Source organism: Phyllobates terribilis, unplaced genomic scaffold (assembly GCF_046119375.1).
Source record: "Phyllobates terribilis strain yellow unplaced genomic scaffold, ASM4611937v1 Scaffold_168__1_contigs__length_4147262, whole genome shotgun sequence".
Lineage (NCBI taxonomy): Eukaryota > Metazoa > Chordata > Amphibia > Anura > Dendrobatidae > Phyllobates > Phyllobates terribilis.
In genome coordinates, this window is record NW_027362928.1 from 508,313 (window position 1) to 535,685 (window position 27,373).

Here is a 27,373-nt window from a genome sequence, read left to right on the forward strand (position 1 = left end):
TCCTTAAAACCCATCTTGCGTGAGAATATATGTGAATCTAATGAAAACGTAGAGTCCCTGTGGGTGTAGATAAGGGGAGGGGGGAAAAATAATAAATTACTGATAGAGGTTTGCTATAAGTCTCCAAAAATAATGGAAGCAGCGGAGAATATCCTCATAAAGCAAATAGATGAAGCAGCGACTCAAGGAGAAATCATTATTCTGGGGGACTTCAACTACCCTGAAATACATTGGGGAACGGAAACCTGTAGTTCAAGCAAAGGTAATAGGTTTTTGACAACTATGAGAGACTTTCACAACTGGTGCAGGACCCAACAAGAAGGGGGGCACTGCTAGACCTAATATTAAACAACAGGCCAGACTGCATATCAAATATACGAGTTGAGGGTCACTTGGGTAATATTGATCACAAAATAATAAGTTTTCATGTATCCTTTAATAAGATGTGTAGTAGAGGGGTTACAAGGACACTAAACTTCAGGAAGGCAAATTTCCAATGGTTGAGAGATGATCTTAGTGCAATAAACTGGGACGATATCCTGAGACATAAAACTACACAAAGCAAATGGGAGACATTTATTAGCATCCTGAATAGGACCTGTGCACAATATATACCCTATGGGAATAAACATGCTAGAAATAGGAGGAAACCACTATGGCTAAATAGAGCTGTAAGGGGTGAAATAAGTGACAAAAATAAAGCATTTAGAGAACTAAAGCAAGTAGGTGTTAGAACTATCCTGTTTGTTTTTTCCATCTTGTGTTTTGCGCTCATGTGACCATCTGCCTTTATATTCCAGCTCTGCCCTTTTGGCTGTGCTGGACTTCAGTGTTTGACTGTTTGTCTAGTCAGGTGCTTCTGTGCCTTTCTCTGTCAGTTTGTTTGGTCCTTCTGGGACCTCTTGCACTTTCTTGTCTGTTTGTCTTTTTGTGTTCTGCAACAACTTCTCTATTTAGGAGGTGTCCCATTTTTTGTCCCAGTCCTTAGTTCTTTTAGGGACCCCTCCCCTTATGCTATAGGTCTTCATTCAGACTAGCCAAGGACTTAGGCGGGTCTGTTCGCTAGGAACAGGCAGCCCGCTACATCGTAAGGATTCAGCTTAGTTTTACTGTAGGGACAATTTTCCGTTAGCTTTCCTTAGTACATGTTGCAAATCATAACAGTAAGTTCAGCCCAAAAAAACTAAAAGGAAAGAAATTCGGGGATCAGTATAGTTTCCGTCCAGGATTTGGCTCAACGCCTGCAGAGATTGTCTCTGGAGGTGGCCAAGCTCCAGCAACACGTGAGTGGCTGTTCTGAAGCGCATTTTGTGGAACCCAAGGTAGGACTGCCTGATGTTTTTTATGGTAAACAGCAAGATTTTTTTTCCTTTAAAAATGCTTGTTTGTTATATTTTCGTTTGAGAGCAAGGTCCTCTGGGAATGAATCACAGCGCATTGGTTTTATTATGTCACTTTTGCGCAAAGAAACAACAGGGGTGGGCCTGTTCTCTCCAACCTAATGATCCATGTTTAAGGTCTGTAGAAGAATTTTTTTCTGCTATGGGGCTATTATATGACGATCCTGATCGAATCTCATCTGCTGAGGCAGACCTCAGGTGTTTGAATCAGGTGTCAGGTGATGTTGAAAATTATTGCACACACTTCAGAAGATTGGCCTCAGAAGTTAAATGGAATGATCCAGCTCTGAAATGTCTATTTCTTGCTGGTCTGAGTGAAAGGGTTAAGGATTTGCTAATTGCATTCCCCGCACCTGAGACTTGGCAGGATGCCATGTAATTAGCTGTTCGTGTGGATAGAGACTGAGATTTAGACGGAATGAGGTAAAGACTCCTGTAATGCCAGGTCCTAGTCCCCAGAAAATCTGCTCCTCTCAGGAAAGAGATCGGAGGTTTGCTGAGGGATTGTGTCTTTATTGTGGTAAAGCTGACCATTTGATTAAGTATTCTGAGCTTCGTTTAAGTAAAGAAAAAAAAAAGTTCAGTTACGCCCGTATAGCTTGTTTATGCTCTGCAGGAGTATTTCTTTCTGGGAGTACTACTTTATAGGAAAATTTGATTGAATTTCAGGTATTTGTGGATTGTGGTTCAACACTTAATGTGATTGATAAAGGGTTTTTGGAAAACCTTAAATTGAAATCCAAACTTTTGTCATCACCTATTTCTGTGATTGCAATTTATAACACTCCCTTGAAATGTATTACTCACAAGGTTGCTGCATTTCCCCTCACTATCAATGGAGTTCACCAAGAAATTTTGGACTTGGTGTATTAGATACTTTACCCTCTCCGGTCATTCTAGGATTGCCTTGGTTAAAACTGCACAATCCTTTGCTGGACTGGTCTACTAATGTGATTAAGTCTTGGAGTCTGAAGTGCTATGATAAATGTTGTAATGGTCGCATTGCGGCTGTGGAAAAAGGGAAATTACCTGTACCTATTCAAGATTTTTGGAGGGTTTTTTCAGAGTAGGAATCGCAAGTTTTACCTCCTCATAGGGATTATGATTGCACCATTGAGTTTGTTCCTGGAACTACTCTTCCCAAGAGTCGCTTGTTTAATCTGACTATCCCTGAAAGAAAGGCCTTGGAGGAGTACATACAGACTAGCCTGGCTGCAGGTCACATTAGACCTTCTAAGTCGCCTGTGGCAGTTGGATTTTTCTTTGTTAAAAAAAAGGACAGGGGTTTACATCCATGTCTGGATTTTCGGGAAATTAATAAGATTACCGTACGCAATTCCTACCCATTCCCGTTAATTCCTGACTTGTTTAACCAGTTGGTGGGGCCAAGTGGTTCTCTAAAATTGATCTCCAGGGTGCAAACAATTTGTTACGAGTGAAGGAGGGTGATGAATGGAAAACTGCTTTCAACACTCTGGTAGGTCATTTTGAGAATCTGGTGATGCCTTTTGGTCTTACCAATGCACCTGCATTTTTTCAGAACCTTATTAATGACATCCTGAGACCTTTGATTGGTAAGGATGTGGTTGTGTATTTGGATGACATTTTGATTTATTCACCAGATCTAGAGTCCCATTGGCAGAGTGTACGTGAAGTTTTGCAGTTATTGAGTGATAATTCACTCCTTGCTAAGCTGGAGAAATGTGAGTTCGCTGTGCAGAAAATTCGTTTTTTGGGCTACATTGTCTCCAGTGAGGGCTTTGAGATGGACCCGGTGAAGGTTCAGGCTGTGCAGGAACGGCTTAGGCCTATTGGTTTGAAATCTATACAGAGATTTTTGGGTTTTGCCAATTATTATAGGAATTTCATTAAGAATTTTTCTGCAATTGTTAAGCCTCTGACCAATCTCACCAGGAAAGGAGCGAATACAGTCCAGTGGACTACTGAGGCCATTGAAGCGTTTGAGTATCTCAAAGAGAGGTTCAGTTCTGCCCCTATCCTTATGCAGCCTGATGAGACTAAGCCTTTTTTGGTCGAGGTCGATGCTTAATCGGTGGAGGTCGGAGCAGTTTTGTCTCAGGAGAACAAAGATGGAGTACATCCTTGTGCCTTCTTTTCGAAAAAAATTTCGGAAACCAAACTGAATTATGATGTTGGAAATCGGGAGTTGCTGGCTATTAAACTTGCGTTTGAACATTGGTGTCATTTTTTGCAAGGTGCTGGATTTCATATTCAGGTTTTCACAGATCATAAGAATTTGATCTATCTGGATGCTGCCAATCGCTTGAATGCCCGTCAAGCTAGGTGGGCACTTTTTTTTTCTCGGTTTCATTTTTCTGTTACCTATTTCCCTGGTACTAAGAACGTTAAAGCTGATGCTTTATCTCGCAGCTTCTCTCCTATGGTCGGTGCTGAGGAGGAGGAGAGCATTTTACAGAAAGGAGTTGTGGTGGCGGCATTGGACTCCGTTTTGGAGAATGGGATTCTGAAAGCTCAAGATGATTCTCCATCTAACACTCCCCATGGGAGGTTGTTCGTGCCCAGAGCCTTTAGGAGAGATTTGTTTGTGGAGTGTCATGAGTCTCGGTTGGCAGGTCATCCAGGAATTTCGGAGACTAAGAGACTTGCCTAGAGCCTTTAGGAGAGATTTGTTTGTGGAGTGTCATGAGTCTTGGCTGGCAGATCATCCAGGAATTTCGGAGACTAAGAGACTTATCAGTCACAGTTTTTGGTGGCCTGGATGGCAGAAGGAAGTCATCTAGTGGGTGCCTCAATGTACTGTGTGTGCTAGGTCAAAGGCTTCACATACTCCTGCTGCGGGGTTGCTTTGCCATCTGGAGGTTCCTAGTGTGCCTTGGACGCATCTCACAATGGATTTTATTACTGATCTTCCTGTGTCCGAGGGTTTTACTGTCATCTGGGTGGTCGTGGACCGTTTTAGTAATATGTGTCATTTGGTTCCATTCATTAAGTTGCCCTGTTCCAAGACACTCGCTAAGGCATTTGTTAAGGAGATTGTCAAGCTCCATGGCGTTCCCACGGATATTGTTTCTGATAGAGGACCTCAGTTTGTGGCTCGCTTTTGGCGTGCTTTTTGTGACAGATTGGGAGTCCATTTGTCATTTTCGTCTGGGTATCATCCTGAGTCTAATGGACAGACTGAAACAAAGAACCAGGATGTTGAACAGTTTTTGCGTGGTTTTGTGGCGGACAATCAAGAGGGGTGGTCTGAGTTTCTGCCTCTCGCAGAATTTGCTCTTAACAATCATGCATCCTCCTCTGCAGGGTGTTCTCCTTTTTCTTGTAGTACTGGGAGACATCCGTCTTTTGGTTCGTTCTCCAAATTGGGGTCGGCGGTGCCGGAGGAGGAGAATTTTTCCGGTGATTTGGAGAGAGTTTGGACTAATGTACGTTGCAACCTTCAAGAGGCTAACAAAGTCCAAGAAGTATTTTGACAGGAAACGTAAGGAGGTTTTGTTTACGGTGGGTGACATGGTTTGGTTGTCCTCAAAGAACCTGCGGTTGAGGATTCCCTCTAAAAAACTGGGTCCTAAGTTTGTGGGTCCATTTAAAGTGCTTCAGATTGTTAACCCGTCTGCTGTTAGGTTGGATGTCCCTACTTACTGGAAGATTAATCCTTTGTTTCATGTTTCCTTGTTGAAAAAGGCTGATGTATCAGATAGGGATGCCACTGTCTCAGTTCCTCCTGTGGTGGAAGACGGCGAATATGAAATTTCTCGTATCTTGAATTCTAGATGGCATAGAGGGAGATTACAGTATCTTATCTCCTGGAAGGGTTTCGGTCCCGAAGACAACTCCTGGGTAAGGACGGATGAGGTCTCTGCTCCTAGGCTTGTTAAAGCTTTCCACAGGAGGCCTGGGCCAGGAGGATCCGGAGGATCCTCATAAAAGAGGGGGTACTGTTAGAACCCTCCTGTTTGTTTTTTCCTTCTTGTGTTTTGTGGTCACGTGACCATCGGCCTTTATATTCCAGCTCCGCCCTTTTGGCTGTGCTGGACTTCAGTGTTTGACTGTTTTTCTAGCCAGGTGCTTCTGTGCCTTTCTCTGTCAGTTCGTTTGGTCCTTCTGGGACCTCTAGTACTTTTTTGTCTGTTTGTCTTTTTGTGTTCTGTAACAATTTCTCTGTTTAGGAGGTGTCCCATTTTTTGTCCCAGTCATTAGTTCTTTTAGGGACCCCTCCCCTTATGCTATAGGTCCTCGTTCAGACTAGCCGAGGACTTAGGCGGGTCTGTTCGCTAGGAACAGGCAGTCCGCTACATCGTAGGGATTCAGCTTAGTTTTACTGTAGGGACAGTTTTCCCTTATCTTTCCTTAGTACATGTTGCAGATCATAACAGTCGGTAGTGATGAGGCATTAATTCAATACAGAAAATTAAATAAATTCTGTAAAAACCAAATCAAGGCAGCAAAGATTGAGACAGAGAGACTCATTGCCAGAGAAAGTAAAAATAATCTCAAAATATTCTTTAACTACATAAATAGTAAAAAACTAAAAAATGATAGCGTTGGCCCCCTTAAAAATAGTCTGGGTGAAATGGTGGATGAGGATGAGGAAAAAGCCAATATGCTAAATGATTTTTTTTCAACAGTATTTACACAAGAAAATCGCATGACAGAAAACATGATTAGTGATGACAAAAATTCTCCATTAAATGTCACTTGCTTAACCCAGCAGGAAGTCTGGCGGCATCTAAAAATCACTAAAGTTGACAAATCCCCGGGCCCGGATGGGATATACCCACGAGTACTGCAGGAATTAAGTAACGTCATAGATAGACCATTATTTTTAATCTTTAAAGATTCCATAATAACAGGGTCTGTACCACAGGACTGGTCTATTCGGGTGCTCTGAAGAAAAGAGTAATCTCAATAGCAAAAAGAACTTCGGCACTCCATACATGAAAATATAAGAAATATTGTATCTAGACTAATGTCACTTTGAAAAATGAAGGTTTTTTGCGCATAATTTGGCCAATTTATGTGTGCCCATCAACCACGACAAGGTCACCTTCGTATGATGGGAAACTACGCTACGCTACCACTGGATATGCCACTCTTGGGCTGTAAGCCTGTATGGACAATATGTCTCTGCTTGGGCTTTTAACCTACAATGTATGGGCTGGTAGAGCTAGTTAAAACCACCTGTGACTGAATGGGAGGGACACATGGTCAGAAAAAAGGCTGTCAAACTTCTAATAGTGTGAACACGTACCTGCTGCAATGCTCCAGCAGCGGGATCCCAAAAATGATTAATAGAAAAAAGAGAGGGGTCGCTCACTGGTCTATTCGGGTGCTCTGAAGAAAAAAGTAATCTCAATTGCAAAAAGAACTTCGGCACTCCATACATGAAAATATAAGAAATATTGTATCTGGACTAATGTCACTTTGAAAAATGAAGGTTTTTTGCGCATAATTTGGCCAATTTATGTGTGCCCATCAACCACGACAAGGTCACCTTCGTATGATGGGAAACTACGCTATGCTACCACTGGATATGCCACTCTTGGGCTGTAAGCCTGTATGGACAATATGTCTCTGCTTGGGCTTTTAACCTACAATGTATGGGCTGGTAGAGCTAGTTAAAACCACCTGTGACTGAATGGGAGGGACACATGGTCAGAAAAAAGGCTGTCAAACTTCTAATAGTGTGAACACGTACCTGCTGCAATGCTCCAGGAGCGGGATCCCAAAAATGATTAATAGAAAAAAGAGAGGGGTCGCTCACTGGTCTATTCGGGTGCTCTGAAGAAAAGAGTAATCTCAATAGCAAAAAGAACTTCGGCACTCCATACATGAAAATATAAGAAATATTGTATCTAGACTAATGTCACTTTGAAAAATGAAGGTTTTTTGCGCATAATTTGGCCAATTTATGTGTGCCCATCAACCACGACAAGGTCACCTTCGTATGATGGGAAACTACGCTATGCTACCACTGGATATGCCACTCTTGGGCTGTAAGCCTATATGGACAATATGTCTCTGCTTGGGCTTTTAACCTACAATGTATGGGCTGGTAGAGCTAGTTAAAACCACCTGTGACTGAATGGGAGGGACACATGGTCAGAAAAAAGGCTGTCAAACTTCTAATAGTGTGAACACGTACCTGCTGCAATGCTCCAGGAGCGGGATCCCAAAAATGATTAATAGAAAAAAGAGAGGGGTCGCTCACTGGTCTATTCGGGTGCTCTGAAGAAAAGAGTAATCTCAATAGCAAAAAGAACTTCGGCACTCCATACATGAAAATATAAGAAATATTGTATCTAGACTAATGTCACTTTGAAAAATGAAGGTTTTTTACGCATAATTTGGCCAATTTATGTGTGCCCATCAACCATGACAAGGTCACCTTCGTATGATGGGAAACTACGCTATGCTACCACTGGATATGCCACTCTTGGGCTGTAAGCCTGTATGGACAATATGTCTCTGCTTGGGCTTTTAACCTACAATGTATGGGCTGGTAGAGCTAGTTAAAACCACCTGTGACTGAATGGGAGGGACACATGATCAGAAAAAAGGCTGTCAAACTTCTAATAGTGTGAACACGTACCTGCTGCAATGCTCCAGGAGCGGGATCCCAAAAATATTTCTTATATTTTCATGTATGGAGTGCCGAAGTTCTTTTTGCTATTGAGATTACTCTTTTCTTCAGAGCACCCGAATAGACCAGTGAGCGACCCCTCTCTTTTTTCTATTAATCATTTTTGGGATCCCGCTCCTGGAGCATTGCAGCAGGTACGTGTTCACACTATTAGAAGTTTGACAGCCTTTTTTCTGACCATGTGTCCCTCCCATTCAGTCACAGGTGGTTTTAACTAGCTCTACCAGCCCATACATTGTAGGTTAAAAGCCCAAGCAGAGACATATTGTCCATATAGGCTTACAGCCCAAGAGTGGCATATCCAGTGGTAGCATAGCGTAGTTTCCCATCATACGAAGGTGACCTTGTCGTGGTTGATGGGCACACATAAATTGGCCAAATTATGCGCAAAAAACCTTCATTTTTCAAAGTGACAATAGTCTAGATACAATATTTCTTATATTTTCATGTATGGAGTGCCGAAGTTCTTTTTGCTATTGAGATTACTCTTTTCTTCAGAGCACCCGAATAGACCAGTGAGCGACCCCTCTCTTTTTTCTATTAATCATTTTTGGGATCCCGCTCCTGGAGCATTGCAGCAGGTACGTGTTCACACTATTAGAAGTTTGACAGCCTTTTTTCTGACCATGTGTCCCTCCCATTCAGTCACAGGTGGTTTTAACTAGCTCTACCAGCCCATACATTGTAGGTTAAAAGCCCAAGCAGAGACATATTGTCCATACAGGCTTACAGCCCAAGAGTGGCATATCCAGTGGTAGCATAGCGTAGTTTCCCATCATACGAAGGTGACCTTGTCGTGGTTGATGGGCACACATAAATTGGCCAAATTATGCGCAAAAAACCTTCATTTTTCAAAGTGACATTAGTCTAGATACAATATTTCTTATATTTTCATGTATGGAGTGCCGAAGTTCTTTTTGCTATTGAGATTACTCTTTTCTTCAGAGCACCCGAATAGACCAGTGAGCGACCCCTCTCTTTTTTCTATTAATCATTTTTGGGATCCCGCTCCTGGAGCATTGCAGCAGGTACGTGTTCACACTATTAGAAGTTTGACAGCCTTTTTTCTGACCATGTGTCCCTCCCATTCAGTCACAGGTGGTTTTAACTAGCTCTACCAGCCCATACATTGTAGGTTAAAAGCCCAAGCAGAGACATATTGTCTATACAGGCTTACAGCCCAAGAGTGGCATATCCAGTGGTAGCATAGCGTAGTTTCCCATCATACGAAGGTGACCTTGTCGTGGTTGATGGGCACACATAAATTGGCCAAATTATGCGCAAAAAACCTTCATTTTTCAAAGTGACATTAGTCTAGATACAATATTTCTTATATTTTCATGTATGGAGTGCCGAAGTTCTTTTTGCTATTGTACCACAGGACTGGCGTATAGCAAATGTGGTGCCAATGTTCAAAAAGGGGACAAAAACTGAACTTGGAAATTGTAGGCCAGTAAGCTTAACCTCTACTGTGGGTAAAATCCTGGAGGGTTTCCTAACAGATGCTATACTAGAGTATCTGAAGAAGAATAACCTCACGACCCAATATCAACATGGGTTTACGAGGGACCGTTCCTGTCAGACTAATCTGATCAGTTTTTATGAGGAGGCAAGTTCGGGACTGGACCAAGGAAATGCAGTGGATGTTGTGTATATGGACTTTTCAAAAGCTTTTGATACGGTTCCACACAAAAGGTTGATACATAAAATGAGAACAATGGGGATAGGGGAAAATATATGTATGTGGGTTAAGAACTGGCTTAGTGATAGGAAACTGTGGCGCCCTGCTACGCACTGGTGCTAAAGAACCCAGAAGGGTGCATGGATGGACTTCTCCACAAGAGGCCCTCACACATTCACACACCTCCACCCTACCACCTCAGACCAGCAGAGGGATCCCGTCAGGGATATACATAGGGAGGGTGGAGCTAGGCAGCTCAGATTAGAGTTCTAGTTTCAGATTAGTGTTCAGATACAGAGCGGAACACAGCTCAGAATTGAGCAGAGAGTGTGCTGATGCTCAGAGAGCAGAGAAGAGGCAGCGAGCTGGCTGCTTTGCTTAGGCGAGCCAAGGCCTACAGCACGTTTGAAAGCCTAGTGAGGGCCTTGGGTGGGCCGAAGGCAGAGAGAAGAAGGAAGAAGTAGCAAGGGGGCAGAGGAGCATACCAGGCTCACCCCGATATATATACCGGACACCGGGTCTGCACCTACAGGGACCCTTTATTCCCAGTAGGAACCACCGGAACCCCTGGAGGACTACAGGTCCCAGGTTCACCAAACGCTGACTACAGTACCAGGGCTAGGAGTCACGGAGGTCCCAGCGTCCAGGGAGAGTGATCTCCAAAGAGAAGGCCCTATCTGTTATGTTCTGCTACCAAAGCTAAGGAAAGAGAGGAGATCTGTCCCTACTATAGGACTCAGCTGAATCCCTACGATGTAACAGGGAACCTGATCCTGCGATCAGACCTGCTAAAGTCCTAATCTAGTCTGTACGGAGACCTATAGATGTGGGGAGGGAATCCCTACAAGTACTAAGGACTGGGAGGAATATGGGACACCTCCTAACAGAAATAGTAGCAGACAGACGAACAAACAAAATAGATAGAACATAGAGGTCCGTAGACCAAGCAAACTAACAGAGCTAGATACAGAGCACAGGCTAGCTAGAAAGTAGATATACAATGAAGTCCAGCAAAGCCAGAAGGGCGGAGCAGGATTAAATAGGCCAACAAGGTCATGTGACCAGCAAAGGAAAAAAAACCTAACAGCAAGGTTCTAACAGTACCCCCCCTTCTAAGAGGATCCTCCGGATCCCCTAGGACCAGGCTTATCAGGAAATCTCCTGTGAAACGCTCTGATAAGTCTGGACGCGGAAACATCATCTGACCTCACCCAAGAGTTATCCTCGGGTCCGAAACCTTTCCAGGCCACAAGATACTGCAAACTACCTCTATACCGTCTAGAGTCAAGGATGCGAGAAATTTCATATTCCCCGTCCTCCACCACCGGAGGAACAGAGGCAGAGGCGTCACCATCCGACACAACAGCTTTTTTTAACAGAGAGACATGAAAGACCGGATTAATTCTCCAGGAGGTAGGAACCTCCAACCTAACAGCAGATTGGTTGACAACCTGAAGCACCTTAAAGGGCCCTACAAACTTGGGACCCAATTTCTTAGAAGGAATCCTCAACCGCAGATTCCTAGAGGACAACCAAACCATGTCACCAACAGCGAACAAAACCTCCTGTCGTTTCCTATCAAAGTAGTCTTTAGATTTTCTGTTGGCCTCCTGAAGATTACCACGCACATCCGTCCAAACTCTTTCCAAATCACCGGAAAAATTCTCCTCCTCAGGCACGGCAGATCCCAACTTGGAGAACGACCCAAACGACGGATGTCTCCCAGAACAACAAAAAAAAGGCGAACAACCAGCAGAAGAAAGATACACAGCTCAGCAGACAGTATCACACAGTATAAGATTAGATACACTGCTCAGCAGACTATCACACAGCATAGGATTAGATACACGGCTCAACAGACAGTATCACACAGGAGAGGATTAGATACACAGCTCAGCAGACAGTATCACACAGGAGGGGATTAGATACACAGCTCAGGAGACAGTATCACACAGTATAAGATTAGACACACTGCTCAGCAGACAGTATCACACAGGAGAGGATTAGATACACAGCTCAGCAGACAGTATCGCACAGGAAAGGATTAGACACACTACTCAGCAGACGGTATCGCACAGGAGAGGATTAGATACACGGCTCAGCAGACAGTACCGCACAGGAGAGGATTAGATACACAGCTCAGCAGACAGTATCACACAGGAAAGGATTAGATACATAGCTCAGCAGACGGTATCACACAGGACAGGATTAGATGCACAGCTCAGCAGACAGTATCACACAGGAGAGGATTAGATGCACAGCTCAGCAGATGGTATCACACAGGATAGGATTAGATACACAGCTCAGCTGACAGTATCACATAGGACAGGATTAGATACACAGTTCATCAGACAGTATCACACAGGAGTGGATTAGATACACGGCTCAGCAGACAGTATCGCACAGGGCGGGATTAGATATATGACACAGCAGACAGTATCACACCGGAGAGGATTAGATACACAGCTCAGCTGACAGTATCACATAGGACAGGATTAGATACACAGTTCATCAGACATTATCACACAGGAGAGGATTAGATACACAGCTCAGCAGACAGTAACGCACAGGAGAGGATTAGATACACAGCTCAGCACACAGTATCACACAGGAGAGGATTAGATACACGGCTCAGCAGACAGTATCACACAGGATAGGATTAGATACACTGCTCAGCAGATGGTATTACACAGGATAGGATTAGATACACAGCTCAGCTGACAGTATCACACAGGATAGGATTAGATACACGGCTCAGCAGACATTATCACACAGGAGATGATTAGATACACAGCTCAGCAGACAGTATCACACAGGAGAGGATTAGATACACTTCTCAGCAGACAGTATGACACAGCATAGGATTAGATACACTTCTCAGCAGACAGAATCACACAGGAGGGGATTAGATACACAGCTCAGCAGACAGTATCACAGGATAAGATTAGATACACTGCTCAGCAGACGGTATCACACAGGACAGGTTTAGATATACAGCTCATCAAACAGTATCACACAGGATAGGATAAGATACACATCTCAGCACACAGTATCACACAGGAGAGGATTAGATACACGGCTCAGCAGACAGAGTCACACAGGAGAGGATTAGATACACAGCTCATCAGACAGTATCACACAGGAGAGGATTAGATACACAGCTCAGCAGACAGTATCACACAGGAGAGGATTAGATACACGGCTCCACAGACAGTATCACACAGGAGAGGATTAGATACACAGCTCAGCAGACAGTATCACACAGGAGAGTATTAGATACACAGTTCAGCTGACAGTATCACACAGGATAGGATTAGATACACAGCTCAGCAGACAGTATCACACAGCATAGGATTAGATACACAGCTCAGCAGACAGTATCACACAGGAGAGGATTAGATACACAGCTCAGCAGACAGTATCACACAGCATAGGATTAGATACACAGCTCAGCAGACTGTATCACACGGGTGGATTAGATACATGGCTCAGCAGACAGTATCGCACAGGGCGGGATTAGATACACGGCTCAGCAGACAGTATCACACAGGATAGGATTAGATACACAGCTCAGCAGACAGTATCACACAGGAGAGGATTAGAAACACAGTTCATCAGACAGTATCACACAGGATAGGATTAGATACACAGCTCAGCAGACAGTATCACACAGGAGAGGATTAGAAACACAGTTCATCAGACAGTATCACACAGCATAGGATTAGATACACAGCTCAGCAGACTGTATCACACGGGTGGATTAGATACATGGCTCAGCAGACAGTATCGCACAGGGCGGGATTAGATACACGGCTCAGCAGACAGTATCACACAGGATAGGATTAGATACACAGTTCATCAGACAGTATCACACAGGAGAGGATTAGATACACAGCTCAGCAGACAGTATCACACAGGAGAGGATTAGATACACTGCTCAGCAGACAGTATCACACAGGAGAGGATTAGATACACAGCTCATCAGACAGTATCACACAGGAGAGGATTAGATACACAGCTCAGCACACAGTATCACACAGGAAAGGATTAGATACACAGCTCAGCAGAGAGTATCGCACAGGAGAGGATTAGATACACAGCTCAGCAGCCGGTATCACACAGGAGAGGATTAGATACACTGCTCAGCAGATGGTATCACACAGGAGAGGATTAGATACACGGTTGAGCAGACAGTATCACACAGGGTAGGATTAGAGATACAGCTCAGCAGACAGTATCACACAGCATAGGATTAGATACACAGCTCAGCAGACAGTATCACACAGCATAGGATTAGATACACAGCACAGCAGTCAGTATCACACAGGAGAGTATTAGATACACGGATCAGCAGATGGTATCAAACAGGATGGAATTAGATACACGGCTCAGCAGACAGTATCACACAGGATAGGCTTAGATACACAGTTCAGCAGGCAGTATCTCACAGGAAAGAATTAGATACACAGCTCAGCAAACATTATCACACAGGAGAGGATTAGATACATAGCTCAGCAGACAGTATCACACAGGAGAGGATTAGATACACGGCTCAGCAGACGGTATCACACAGGAGAGGATTAGATACACAGCTCAGCAGACAGTATCACACAGGAAAGGATTAGATACACAGCTCAGCAGATGGTATCACACAGGATAGGATTAGATACACAACTCAGCTGACAGTATCACACAGCACAGGATTAGATACAAAGCTCAGCAGATAGTATCACACAGGAGTGGATTAGATACACGGCTCAGCAGACAGTATCACACAGGATAGGATTAGATACACAGTTCATCAGACAGTATCACACAGGAGTGGATTAGATACACGGCTCAGCAGACAGTATCGCACAGGGCGGGATTAGATACACGGCTCAGCAGACAGTATCACACAGCATAGGATTAGATACACTGCTCAGCAGATAGTATCACACAGGATAGGATTAGATGCACAGCTCAGCAGACAGTATCACACAGGAGAGGATTAGATACACAGCTCAGCAGACTGTCACACAGGAGAGGATTAGATACACAGCTCAGCAGACAATATCGCACAGGGGAGGATTAGATACATAGCTCAGCGGACTGTATCACACAGGAGAGGATTAGATACACAGCTCAGCAGACAATATCGCACAGGGGAGGATTAGATACATAGCTCAGCAGACAGTATCACACAGGAGAGCATTAGATACACAGCTCAGCAGATGGTATCACACAAGATAGAAATTTTAAGCGCAGCAGAGTAACCAGCGCACATACCTGTTAGCTCAGGTGAGTTTAAAAGGCTGCTGTTGATAACAAGGGCATTTGCTAAATAGATGGTGTGTGTGCAACAATATACTGAAAGGTCAATTATATTGTGCAGCTTATCTCACCACCTGTAGTTATTTAGGTGAAAGCTCCAAAATGCTTGCCTAATATGTCTGTTTATCCAAAAGGAAGTAAAAAGGGAGAGCTAGAAAGATAGCATTGCATCACATTACATGGCAATGCAATGCACAGTTGCTGAAGTTGAACCAAAATGAGCTTGTAATCTGGCTTCTGCAACTTTGAACATGAAAAATCCAATGAGGAGAAGAAAAGCAAAGCCAAAGAGTCCATCCCAAAATCCGACAAACAAGCAAAATGAACAAAAAACATTGAATTCAATTCTTTCTGATTTTAGAAACTGCATTAAAGAAGGGGTGCACCGGTCCTGGAGATACTGCAATACCAGGTCAATGCGTGGAGTGGACAGAGCAAGCTCTTTTTCCATCTCCCTGTTCTAAAAATCCATTTAATATATGGTCCCCAGATAGGGGACGTATCAGATATTAAACTGATAAGAACAGATACTACACTTGATCTTAGCCAAAAGGCCGAGAAGCGATAACCAGAATTGGTTTCAAACTACGGAGCCACCCAAGGATCCTGAAAAGTCCATTTGTGGAGATGAGCTCCTGGACTCCCGTTAAGAAGACATGTTGTCAACCTCTAGATCCCTTACATGCCTGCACTTTTCGGCTTGCTGCTGCTGCAATCCACGCGTTTTAGATCTGCATAACTCCACCTCTTTAAACACAGCACCTTCACCCCCTGCTGTTCCCACCCGCCTCAACACCGTTGGAAGGGAGGAGAACCAATTAAGGCGGGGGGTGGGGTGGAACGAGCAGCTGTCTACCCTTAGCAGGAGGGCTCCTGATTACATACCTCTCCTGCTGCTGCTGCTGCTGGCTGTCCAGCAGCAGACTGAAGGTGGCTGCTGCTGTGCACAGGTATATAAAGGCTCAGAGCCTATTATGACACGCGCAGCCAGCGTTCCATTGCCACATTCCATCTACTGCAGGCAGGATACCTGGCTGGCTGAATGTCGCTGAGAAGCTCACAGAGACCGCCATAAGCAACAGTTTAACAGAATGCCACAGACTAATCAACCAAACTTTTTGGGTTGGGTTCTCTTTTATAGTCTGCAGGCATTAAATGAAAGAAGTCAGTGTTCCAGCAGAAGGAGACAACGTTTCAGAAAAGGCATTGTAGCAAACCAAAAAAGAAATTTTAAGCGCAGCAGAGTAACCAGCGCACATACCTGTTAGCTCAGGTGAGTTTAAAAGGCTGCTGTTGATAACAAGGGCATTTGCTAAATAGATGGTGTGTGTGCAACAATATACTGAAAGGTCAATTATATTGTGCAGCTTATCTCACCACCTGTAGTTATTTAGGTGAAAGCTCCAAAATGCTTGCCTAATATGTCTGTTTATCCAAAAGGAAGTAAAAAGGGAGAGCTAGAAAGATAGCATTGCATCACATTACATGGCAATGCAATGCACAGTTGCTGAAGTTGAACCAAAATGAGCTTGTAATCTGGCTTCTGCAACTTTGAACATGAAAAATCCAATGAGGAGAAGAAAAGCAAAGCCAAAGAGTCCATCCCAAAATCCGACAAACAAGCAAAATGAACAAAAAACATTGAATTCAATTCTTTCTGATTTTAGAAACTGCATTAAAGAAGGGGTGCACCGGTCCTGGAGATACTGCAATACCAGGTCAATGCGTGGAGTGGACAGAGCAAGCTCTTTTTCCATCTCCCTGTTCTAAAAATCCATTTAATATATGGTCCCCAGATAGGGGACGTATCAGATATTAAACTGATAAGAACAGATTTTTTTTTTTTTTTTTTTTTTTGAAAGCCCGAATTCGTGTACAAAACCCGAGTGCGCTTAAAAAAGTGACAAGTGCCACAAAAAAAGTGCACTAGGATGCTGGTCTTCTTGAAACCCTCTCCAAAAGGAGAAGGGTCCCCCAAACCATTCCCCGTCCCTCCGAGCCAAAAGGCCACAGCGAGGAACAGGGACAAAAAGCCACCTCCAGCCGAAGCCAGAGGCGACCCAATCTTACCCCCAGCACCTGCCCGAGTTCTCACCCGAGCAAGGCACTGGGAGCCAAAGACTGTGCTCCCCTCCCGGAAGAGGGGAGCCAACAACGCTCTCCTCCCGAAAGAGGAGAGCCAGAGGGGTTCAGGGGGGAGCGGAACCTGATGGCCACACACTCCCCCCCTAGACCTGCCAAGAGAGGAACCCGTAAGGGAACCGCATCCCGACAAAATCCTAGTAGGACGTGACACACGTGAATAAGTGGACACACAGTGACAAAGAAATTAAATAAATAGTGAAGGTTTCACAGTATAATACTGCCCGGACCTTCGACCGGGAATTGAAAAATTCCCCATCCTAAGGCCAGAAGGCCCGGAATAAGGGTGTGTGCGAAGAAAGAAAATTTGAAGTGCTTGTGCAAATGTGCCATAAACTCAAGTGGGGTTCCCAATCCCAGTGAGTTAAGGCACCCCAGGGTCACCACTCCTGGGGCACTTCACACTTCGGGCTTTCGATCTTCCCCGGCCCAATGGCGTCGATCCTGGGGGGCCATGCTTTCCACCAGATGACTATATTAGCCACCTGGCGTACTAACAAGCGCCTAAACCCCAGTGTGCATAATGTATCAATCTACTAGGGCGGCCAACATCCAAAACCGCCTTTTCGAAAGATACTACACTTGATCTTAGCCAAAAGGCCGAGAAGCGATAACCAGAATTGGTTTCAAACTACGGAGCCACCCAAGGATCCTGAAAAGTCCATTTGTGGAGATGAGCTCCTGGACTCCCGTTAAGAAGACATGTTGTCAACCTCTAGATCCCTTACATGCCTGCACTTTTCGGCTTGCTGCTGCTGCAATCCACGCGTTTTAGATCTGCATAACTCCACCTCTTTAAACACAGCACCTTCACCCCCTGCTGTTCCCACCCGCCTCAACACCGTTGGAAGGGAGGAGAACCAATTAAGGCGGGGGGTGGGGTGGAACGAGCAGCTGTCTACCCTTAGCAGGAGGGCTCCTGATTACATACCTCTCCTGCTGCTGCTGCTGCTGGCTGTCCAGCAGCAGACTGAAGGTGGCTGCTGCTGTGCACAGGTATATAAAGGCTCAGAGCCTATTATGACACGCGCAGCCAGCGTTCCATTGCCACATTCCATCTACTGCAGGCAGGATACCTGGCTGGCTGAATGTCGCTGAGAAGCTCACAGAGACCGCCATAAGCAACAGTTTAACAGAATGCCACAGACTAATCAACCAAACTTTTTGGGTTGGGTTCTCTTTTATAGTCTGCAGGCATTAAATGAAAGAAGTCAGTGTTCCAGCAGAAGGAGACAACGTTTCAGAAAAGGCATTGTAGCAAACCAAAAAAGAAATTTTAAGCGCAGCAGAGTAACCAGCGCACATACCTGTTAGCTCAGGTGAGTTTAAAAGGCTGCTGTTGATAACAAGGGCATTTGCTAAATAGATGGTGTGTGTGCAACAATATACTGAAAGGTCAATTATATTGTGCAGCTTATCTCACCACCTGTAGTTATTTAGGTGAAAGCTCCAAAATGCTTGCCTAATATGTCTGTTTATCCAAAAGGAAGTAAAAAGGGAGAGCTAGAAAGATAGCATTGCATCACATTACATGGCAATGCAATGCACAGTTGCTGAAGTTGAACCAAAATGAGCTTGTAATCTGGCTTCTGCAACTTTGAACATGAAAAATCCAATGAGGAGAAGAAAAGCAAAGCCAAAGAGTCCATCCCAAAATCCGACAAACAAGCAAAATGAACAAAAAACATTGAATTCAATTCTTTCTGATTTTAGAAACTGCATTAAAGAAGGGGTGCACCGGTCCTGGAGATACTGCAATACCAGGTCAATGCGTGGAGTGGACAGAGCAAGCTCTTTTTCCATCTCCCTGTTCTAAAAATCCATTTAATATATGGTCCCCAGATAGGGGACGTATCAGATATTAAACTGATAAGAACAGATACTACGCTTGATCTTAGCCAAAAGGCCGAGAAGCAATAACCAGAATTGGTTTCAAACTACGGAGCCACCCAAGGATCCTGAAAAGTCCATTTGTGGAGATGAGCTCCTGGACTCCCGTTAAGAAGACATGTTGTCAACCTCTAGATCCCTTACATGCCTGCACTTTTCGGCTTGCTGCTGCTGCAATCCATGCGTTTTAGATCTGCATAACTCCACCTCTTTAAACACAGCACCTTCACCCCCTGCTGTTCCCACCCGCCTCAACACCGTTGGAAGGGAGGAGAACCAATTAAGGCGGGGGGTGGGGTGGAACGAGCAGCTGTCTACCCTTAGCAGGAGGGCTCCTGATTACATACCTCTCCTGCTGCTGCTGCTGCTGGCTGTCCAGCAGCAGACTGAAGGTGGCTGCTGCTGTGCACAGGTATATAAAGGCTCAGAGCCTATTATGACACGCGCAGCCAGCGTTCCATTGCCACATTCCATCTACTGCAGGCAGGATACCTGGCTGGCTGAATGTCGCTGAGAAGCTCACAGAGACCGCCATAAGCAACAGTTTAACAGAATGCCACAGACTAATCAACCAAACTTTTTGGGTTGGGTTCTCTTTTATAGTCTGCAGGCATTAAATGAAAGAAGTCAGTGTTCCAGGAGAAGGAGACAACGTTTCAGAAAAGGCATTGTAGCAAACCAAAAAAGAAATTTTAAGCGCAGCAGAGTAACCAGCGCACATACCTGTTAGCTCAGGTGAGTTTAAAAGGCTGCTGTTGATAACAAGGGCATTTGCTAAATAGATGGTGTGTGTGCAACAATATACTGAAAGGTCAATTATATTGTGCAGCTTATCTCACCACCTGTAGTTATTTAGGTGAAAGCTCCAAAATGCTTGCCTAATATGTCTGTTTATCCAAAAGGAAGTAAAAAGGGAGAGCTAGAAAGATAGCATTGCATCACATTACATGGCAATGCAATGCACAGTTGCTGAAGTTGAACCAAAATGAGCTTGTAATCTGGCTTCTGCAACTTTGAACATGAAAAATCCAATGAGGAGAAGAAAAGCAAAGCCAAAGAGTCCATCCCAAAATCCGACAAACAAGCAAAATGAACAAAAAACATTGAATTCAATTCTTTCTGATTTTAGAAACTGCATTAAAGAAGGGGTGCACCGGTCCTGGAGATACTGCAATACCAGGTCAATGCGTGGAGTGGACAGAGCAAGCTCTTTTTCCATCTCCCTGTTCTAAAAATCCATTTAATATATGGTCCCCAGATAGGGGACGTATCAGATATTAAACTGATAAGAACACATACTACGCTTGATCTTAGCCAAAAGGCCGAGAAGCGATAACCAGAATTGGTTTCAAACTACGGAGCCACCCAAGGATCCTGAAAAGTCCATTTGTGGAGATGAGCTCCTGGACTCCCGTTAAGAAGACATGTTGTCAACCTCTAGATCCCTTACATGCCTGCACTTTTCGGCTTGCTGCTGCTGCAATCCACGCGTTTTAGATCTGCATAACTCCACCTCTTTAAACACAGCACCTTCACCCCCTGCTGTTCCCACCCGCCTCAACACCGTTGGAAGGGAGGAGAACCAATTAAGGCGGGGGGTGGGGTGGAACGAGCAGCTGTCTACCCTTAGCAGGAGGGCTCCTGATTACATACCTCTCCTGCTGCTGCTGCTGCTGGCTGTCCAGCAGCAGACTGAAGGTGGCTGCTGCTGTGCACAGGTATATAAAGGCTCAGAGCCTATTATGACACGCGCAGCCAGCGTTCCATTGCCACATTCCATCTACTGCAGGCAGGATACCTGGCTGGCTGAATGTCGCTGAGAAGCTCACAGAGACCGCCATAAGCAACAGTTTAACAGAATGCCACAGACTAATCAACCAAACTTTTTGGGTTGGGTTCTCTTTTATAGTCTGCAGGCATTAAATGAAAGAAGTCAGTGTTCCAGCAGAAGGAGACAACGTTTCAGAAAAGGCATTGTAGCAAACCAAAAAAGAAATTTTAAGCGCAGCAGAGTAACCAGCGCACATACCTGTTAGCTCAGGTGAGTTTAAAAGGCTGCTGTTGATAACAAGGGCATTTGCTAAATAGATGGTGTGTGTGCAACAATATACTGAAAGGTCAATTATATTGTGCAGCTTATCTCACCACCTGTAGTTATTTAGGTGAAAGCTCCAAAATGCTTGCCTAATATGTCTGTTTATCCAAAAGGAAGTAAAAAGGGAGAGCTAGAAAGATAGCATTGCATCACATTACATGGCAATGCAATGCACAGTTGCTGAAGTTGAACCAAAATGAGCTTGTAATCTGGCTTCTGCAACTTTGAACATGAAAAATCCAATGAGGAGAAGAAAAGCAAAGCCAAAGAGTCCATCCCAAAATCCGACAAACAAGCAAAATGAACAAAAAACATTGAATTCAATTCTTTCTGATTTTAGAAACTGCATTAAAGAAGGGGTGCACCGGTCCTGGAGATACTGCAATACCAGGTCAATGCGTGGAGTGGACAGAGCAAGCTCTTTTTCCATCTCCCTGTTCTAAAAATCCATTTAATATATGGTCCCCAGATAGGGGACGTATCAGATATTAAACTGATAAGAACAGATACTACACTTGATCTTAGCCAAAAGGCCGAGAAGCGATAACCAGAATTGGTTTCAAACTACGGAGCCACCCAAGGATCCTGAAAAGTCCATTTGTGGAGATGAGCTCCTGGACTCCCGTTAAGAAGACATGTTGTCAACCTCTAGATCCCTTACATGCCTGCACTTTTCGGCTTGCTGCTGCTGCAATCCACGCGTTTTAGATCTGCATAACTCCACCTCTTTAAACACAGCACCTTCACCCCCTGCTGTTCCCACCCGCCTCAACACCGTTGGAAGGGAGGAGAACCAATTAAGGCGGGGGGTGGGGTGGAACGAGCAGCTGTCTACCCTTAGCAGGAGGGCTCCTGATTACATACCTCTCCTGCTGCTGCTGCTGCTGGCTGTCCAGCAGCAGACTGAAGGTGGCTGCTGCTGTGCACAGGTATATAAAGGCTCAGAGCCTATTATGACACGCGCAGCCAGCGTTCCATTGCCACATTCCATCTACTGCAGGCAGGATACCTGGCTGGCTGAATGTCGCTGAGAAGCTCACAGAGACCGCCATAAGCAACAGTTTAACAGAATGCCACAGACTAATCAACCAAACTTTTTGGGTTGGGTTCTCTTTTATAGTCTGCAGGCATTAAATGAAAGAAGTCAGTGTTCCAGCAGAAGGAGACAACGTTTCAGAAAAGGCATTGTAGCAAACCAAAAAAGAAATTTTAAGCGCAGCAGAGTAACCAGCGCACATACCTGTTAGCTCAGGTGAGTTTAAAAGGCTGCTGTTGATAACAAGGGCATTTGCTAAATAGATGGTGTGTGTGCAACAATATACTGAAAGGTCAATTATATTGTGCAGCTTATCTCACCACCTGTAGTTATTTAGGTGAAAGCTCCAAAATGCTTGCCTAATATGTCTGTTTATCCAAAAGGAAGTAAAAAGGGAGAGCTAGAAAGATAGCATTGCATCACATTACATGGCAATGCAATGCACAGTTGCTGAAGTTGAACCAAAATGAGCTTGTAATCTGGCTTCTGCAACTTTGAACATGAAAAATCCAATGAGGAGAAGAAAAGCAAAGCCAAAGAGTCCATCCCAAAATCCGACAAACAAGCAAAATGAACAAAAAACATTGAATTCAATTCTTTCTGATTTTAGAAACTGCATTAAAGAAGGGGTGCACCGGTCCTGGAGATACTGCAATACCAGGTCAATGCGTGGAGTGGACAGAGCAAGCTCTTTTTCCATCTCCCTGTTCTAAAAATCCATTTAATATATGGTCCCCAGATAGGGGACGTATCAGATATTAAACTGATAAGAACAGATACTACACTTGATCTTAGCCAAAAGGCCGAGAAGCGATAACCAGAATTGGTTTCAAACTACGGAGCCACCCAAGGATCCTGAAAAGTCCATTTGTGGAGATGAGCTCCTGGACTCCCGTTAAGAAGACATGTTGTCAACCTCTAGATCCCTTACATGCCTGCACTTTTCGGCTTGCTGCTGCTGCAATCCACGCGTTTTAGATCTGCATAACTCCACCTCTTTAAACACAGCACCTTCACCCCCTGCTGTTCCCACCCGCCTCAACACCGTTGGAAGGGAGGAGAACCAATTAAGGCGGGGGGTGGGGTGGAACGAGCAGCTGTCTACCCTTAGCAGGAGGGCTCCTGATTACATACCTCTCCTGCTGCTGCTGCTGCTGGCTGTCCAGCAGCAGACTGAAGGTGGCTGCTGCTGTGCACAGGTATATAAAGGCTCAGAGCCTATTATGACACGCGCAGCCAGCGTTCCATTGCCACATTCCATCTACTGCAGGCAGGATACCTGGCTGGCTGAATGTCGCTGAGAAGCTCACAGAGACCGCCATAAGCAACAGTTTAACAGAATGCCACAGACTAATCAACCAAACTTTTTGGGTTGGGTTCTCTTTTATAGTCTGCAGGCATTAAATGAAAGAAGTCAGTGTTCCAGCAGAAGGAGACAACGTTTCAGAAAAGGCATTGTAGCAAACCAAAAAAGAAATTTTAAGCGCAGCAGAGTAACCAGCGCACATACCTGTTAGCTCAGGTGAGTTTAAAAGGCTGCTGTTGATAACAAGGGCATTTGCTAAATAGATGGTGTGTGTGCAACAATATACTGAAAGGTCAATTATATTGTGCAGCTTATCTCACCACCTGTAGTTATTTAGGTGAAAGCTCCAAAATGCTTGCCTAATATGTCTGTTTATCCAAAAGGAAGTAAAAAGGGAGAGCTAGAAAGATAGCATTGCATCACATTACATGGCAATGCAATGCACAGTTGCTGAAGTTGAACCAAAATGAGCTTGTAATCTGGCTTCTGCAACTTTGAACATGAAAAATCCAATGAGGAGAAGAAAAGCAAAGCCAAAGAGTCCATCCCAAAATCCGACAAACAAGCAAAATGAACAAAAAACATTGAATTCAATTCTTTCTGATTTTAGAAACTGCATTAAAGAAGGGGTGCACCGGTCCTGGAGATACTGCAATACCAGGTCAATGCGTGGAGTGGACAGAGCAAGCTCTTTTTCCATCTCCCTGTTCTAAAAATCCATTTAATATATGGTCCCCAGATAGGGGACGTATCAGATATTAAACTGATAAGAACAGATTTTTTTTGATTGAATATATCTTTTATTAGCACAAAAAATAAGTGAACAGACAGTGTACAGTGCCGCAGCCCAGTACTCACAGAATTCTACATCATATTTACATAGCATGAGGATACGACGCACTAACTAGACACATCACACCCCTATGCTACACAAAACACTCAATCTGAAAGAAAAAGCATGTCAATCAATACAGTACGACGAACCGTGATAAGGGATGGGGATTGGGAAAAAGGGGATGGGGAGGGGAAAATCACAGGCCCGAAGCTTTATTGAAAGACAAGACACATAAGGGGAGAGGGGGAGGAGGGGTTTAGTCCTCATCCTCGTCCTCCGGACCGTCCATGATGGAATAGTCTCTGAGCAGGCTGTGGATCAGCCTGCGGCAGTCCTGGATGGACATCCTCTCCCTCCTCAAGATGAGCCGGTTCCTGGCGACCCAAACGGCATCCTTGAAGCAGTTCATAAGGCGCCAAGCCTCCTGGATGGCTCCGACGGTATGAACCCCAGGGAAGAGTCCGTAAAGCACAGAATGGTGCGATAGGCTCGCCCTGGGGACAGAGTTCCTCAGGTCGTCCTCAAGTGCAGTCAATAGGCGCTGTGCAAATCCGCAGTCCCAAAAAGTGTGCAAAGATGTTTCCTCCACGAAGGGGCACCTTGGGCAGTACCGGGTCTTGCACAGGTTCCGGGCATGCATGAATGACCGGACGGGCAGTCCGCCCTGAATCGCCATCCACGACAAGTCCTTGTGCCCGTTGGTCAGCCTGTCAGACGACACATTTGTCCACACAGTCTCCAGCGTGTCCTGGTGAAGTCCTGTGATGTTCTCCACGTCATCCTTGGCTCTGATTAGCTTGTGGATAGTTTTGGGCTTCCACAAGTCAAGCTTGAGTCCCTCCAGTTGATGCTCCCCCACAAATCGAACGACGTCTCCGTAGAACCATGGCGTCGTCCAGTTGTAGGGGAAGGAGCTGTCCCACTTGTCCCAGCCGAGTCGCCTCCAAAGAGGAAGCAGGAAGAAGCGAGACATGGACCTGCCCGCGGAGCCATTCTTGACTTGCAAAGTCCGGCGGACACAATCACACACAAAAGAGGATCGCAGGAGGGTGGGGATATCTGGAACGCCCTTCCCACCCTTGCGAGGCTCCTTGTACATGACGGCCCGCCTGACTCTGTCCATCTTGGATCCCCAGACAAAGTGAAACACTGTCCTGGTAATGGCCCTGCACACAGTGACGTGTGGGGGCCAGGCCTGCGCCGTGTACTGCAAGACGGGCAGGACCTCATTACGCAGGACGAGTGCCTTACCCTCACAAGTGAGGTGTCTGAGGCTCCAGAGTCCGATCCGTTGCTTCACCTTGGCCAAGCGTTCTTGCCAGGACTTGAGGGCCGCTCCTTCCTTCCCGAACCAGACTCCCAGCACCTTGAGGAAATCCGGTTGAATGTTGAAGGGGAAGGGGGCGGAGGAGGCCGGCTGCCAATCCCCGAAGAGCATGGCTTCCGACTTCCTGCAGTTGACTTTGGCCCCTGAAGCCCGGCCGAACCTCTCACACGTCTGGACGAGGGCGTCGACTGAACCACGATCAGCGCAGAAGACGGTGACGTCGTCCATGTAGAGCGAGCACTTGACCTCGTGTCGTCCCGGACCCGGTGCGGTGATCCCTCTGATCTCTCCATTCTGCCGGATAGCCTCTGCGAAGAGTTCTATAACACAAACAAAAAGAAGAGGTGATAGAGGGCAGCCTTGTCTGACCCCAGAGAGGACAGGGAAGGGGTCAGTCTTCCAGCCGTTCACCAACACCGAGCTGTGGATATCAAAATACATCAGACGGACATACGAACAAAACATGTTACCCAAACCTAACCGGTGCAGAGCTCGGCCCATGAACTCGTGGGAAACCCGGTCGAAGGCCTTCTCCTGATCCAAGGGGACCAGGGCCGCGTGTGCGCGGCGGACCTTGATGTACTCGACCGTGTCCCGCACGAGAGCGAGGCTGTCTGCGATGCGACGTCCAGGGATGCCGCAGGTCTGGTCCGGGTGGATGATCCGTCCGATGACCGTCTTAAGTCGTGTCGCCATCGTCTTGGCCAGGATCTTGTAGTCCACGTTGAGCAGAGTGATGGGACGCCAATTCCTCAGGTCGCACCTCTCTCCCTTCCGCTTGTACAGGATCGTGACCATTCCTTCCCTCAAAGATGGAGGCATTCTACCCTCCACCACCATCTCCTCGTACAGGTCCAACAGGTCCGGACAGATGAGGTCTCCCAGCGCTACATAGAGCTCCGCTGGAAGACCATCACTGCCCGGGGTCCTGCCGGTCCTAAAGGATTTAGCGGCAGAGAGCAATTCGCCCACCATCAGAGGTTTGTCCAAGGCTGCCGTGCCTGCAGGATCAAGATGGTTAGTGATACCTGACAGGAACTTATCAGCAGCGTCAGGGTCAGTAGTCTTGTGGGAGTAGAGTTCGCTGTAGAAGTCGCTGACGACCCTCATCACGTCCTCCTTCCCACGTCGCATGTTTCCGCTCTCGTCTCGCAGCTCGTTCAGGGGCGTGTGACCGGCATGAAGTTTCCTGAAAAAGAATGAGTTACATTTCTCACCCTTCTCCAGATTCTCCACTTTGGAACGGAAGACGATTCGCTTGGACTCCTCCTCAAAGTGCCTTTTCAGGCTCTTCTTGGTCTCCTCCAGCTCCTCCCTCACGTCCCAGCCGCAGTGAAGAAGGTCCTGCAGCGACCGCAGCTCGCGCTGCAGCCCTCTGAAGTCCCTCCTCTTCTCACACGCCTGTTGTCGACCCTTGGCCTGAAAGAAACAGCGAAACTCAAGTTTAACATATTCCCACCAATCAGAGACTGTTTGGAAGCTACCCTTGTAGGACTGCCACATTGCGTAGGCTGCTCTCATCTCCTCCACGACTTCATCCTGAGCCAGCAGAGCACAATTCAGCTTCCAGGAGCCGGGGCCGGACGGAAAACCGTCGCCGAGGACACCTTGTAAGTGAATGGCTCTGTGGTCGGAGAAGAAGCAGGAGACCATCGAGTGCCTACTCTGCCTGACTGCCCGAGAGGTGAACACAAAGTCAATCCTGGAGCGGAGTGAGCCATCG

The 27,373-nt window shown here is 45.7% G+C and overlaps 7 non-coding genes and 1 pseudogene across 7 annotated transcripts; all 8 read right to left on the reverse strand.

The window, feature by feature from the left end:
• Positions 1-15,394: 15,394 nt before the first annotated feature.
• On the reverse strand, positions 15,395-15,585 carry LOC141208234 (U2 spliceosomal RNA). The gene has a single exon (XR_012278469.1). It is a non-coding gene; the product is annotated as a U2 spliceosomal RNA (small nuclear RNA).
• A 1,115-nt stretch (positions 15,586-16,700) lies between these two features.
• On the reverse strand, positions 16,701-16,887 carry LOC141208183 (U2 spliceosomal RNA). The gene has a single exon (XR_012278439.1). It is a non-coding gene; the product is annotated as a U2 spliceosomal RNA (small nuclear RNA).
• A 794-nt stretch (positions 16,888-17,681) lies between these two features.
• Positions 17,682-17,773, reverse strand: LOC141208204 (U2 spliceosomal RNA; annotated as a pseudogene).
• Positions 17,774-18,888: 1,115 nt separating this feature from the next.
• On the reverse strand, positions 18,889-19,079 carry LOC141208122 (U2 spliceosomal RNA). Its single transcript, XR_012278389.1, has one exon. It is a non-coding gene; the product is annotated as a U2 spliceosomal RNA (small nuclear RNA).
• A 1,115-nt stretch (positions 19,080-20,194) lies between these two features.
• Positions 20,195-20,385, reverse strand: LOC141208139 (U2 spliceosomal RNA). The gene has a single exon (XR_012278405.1). It is a non-coding gene; the product is annotated as a U2 spliceosomal RNA (small nuclear RNA).
• Positions 20,386-21,500: 1,115 nt separating this feature from the next.
• Positions 21,501-21,691, reverse strand: LOC141207956 (U2 spliceosomal RNA). Its single transcript, XR_012278227.1, has one exon. It is a non-coding gene; the product is annotated as a U2 spliceosomal RNA (small nuclear RNA).
• A 1,115-nt stretch (positions 21,692-22,806) lies between these two features.
• Positions 22,807-22,997, reverse strand: LOC141207967 (U2 spliceosomal RNA). Its single transcript, XR_012278240.1, has one exon. It is a non-coding gene; the product is annotated as a U2 spliceosomal RNA (small nuclear RNA).
• Positions 22,998-24,112: 1,115 nt separating this feature from the next.
• Positions 24,113-24,307, reverse strand: LOC141208149 (U2 spliceosomal RNA). The gene has a single exon (XR_012278415.1). It is a non-coding gene; the product is annotated as a U2 spliceosomal RNA (small nuclear RNA).
• Between the last annotated feature and the right edge of the window lie 3,066 nt (positions 24,308-27,373).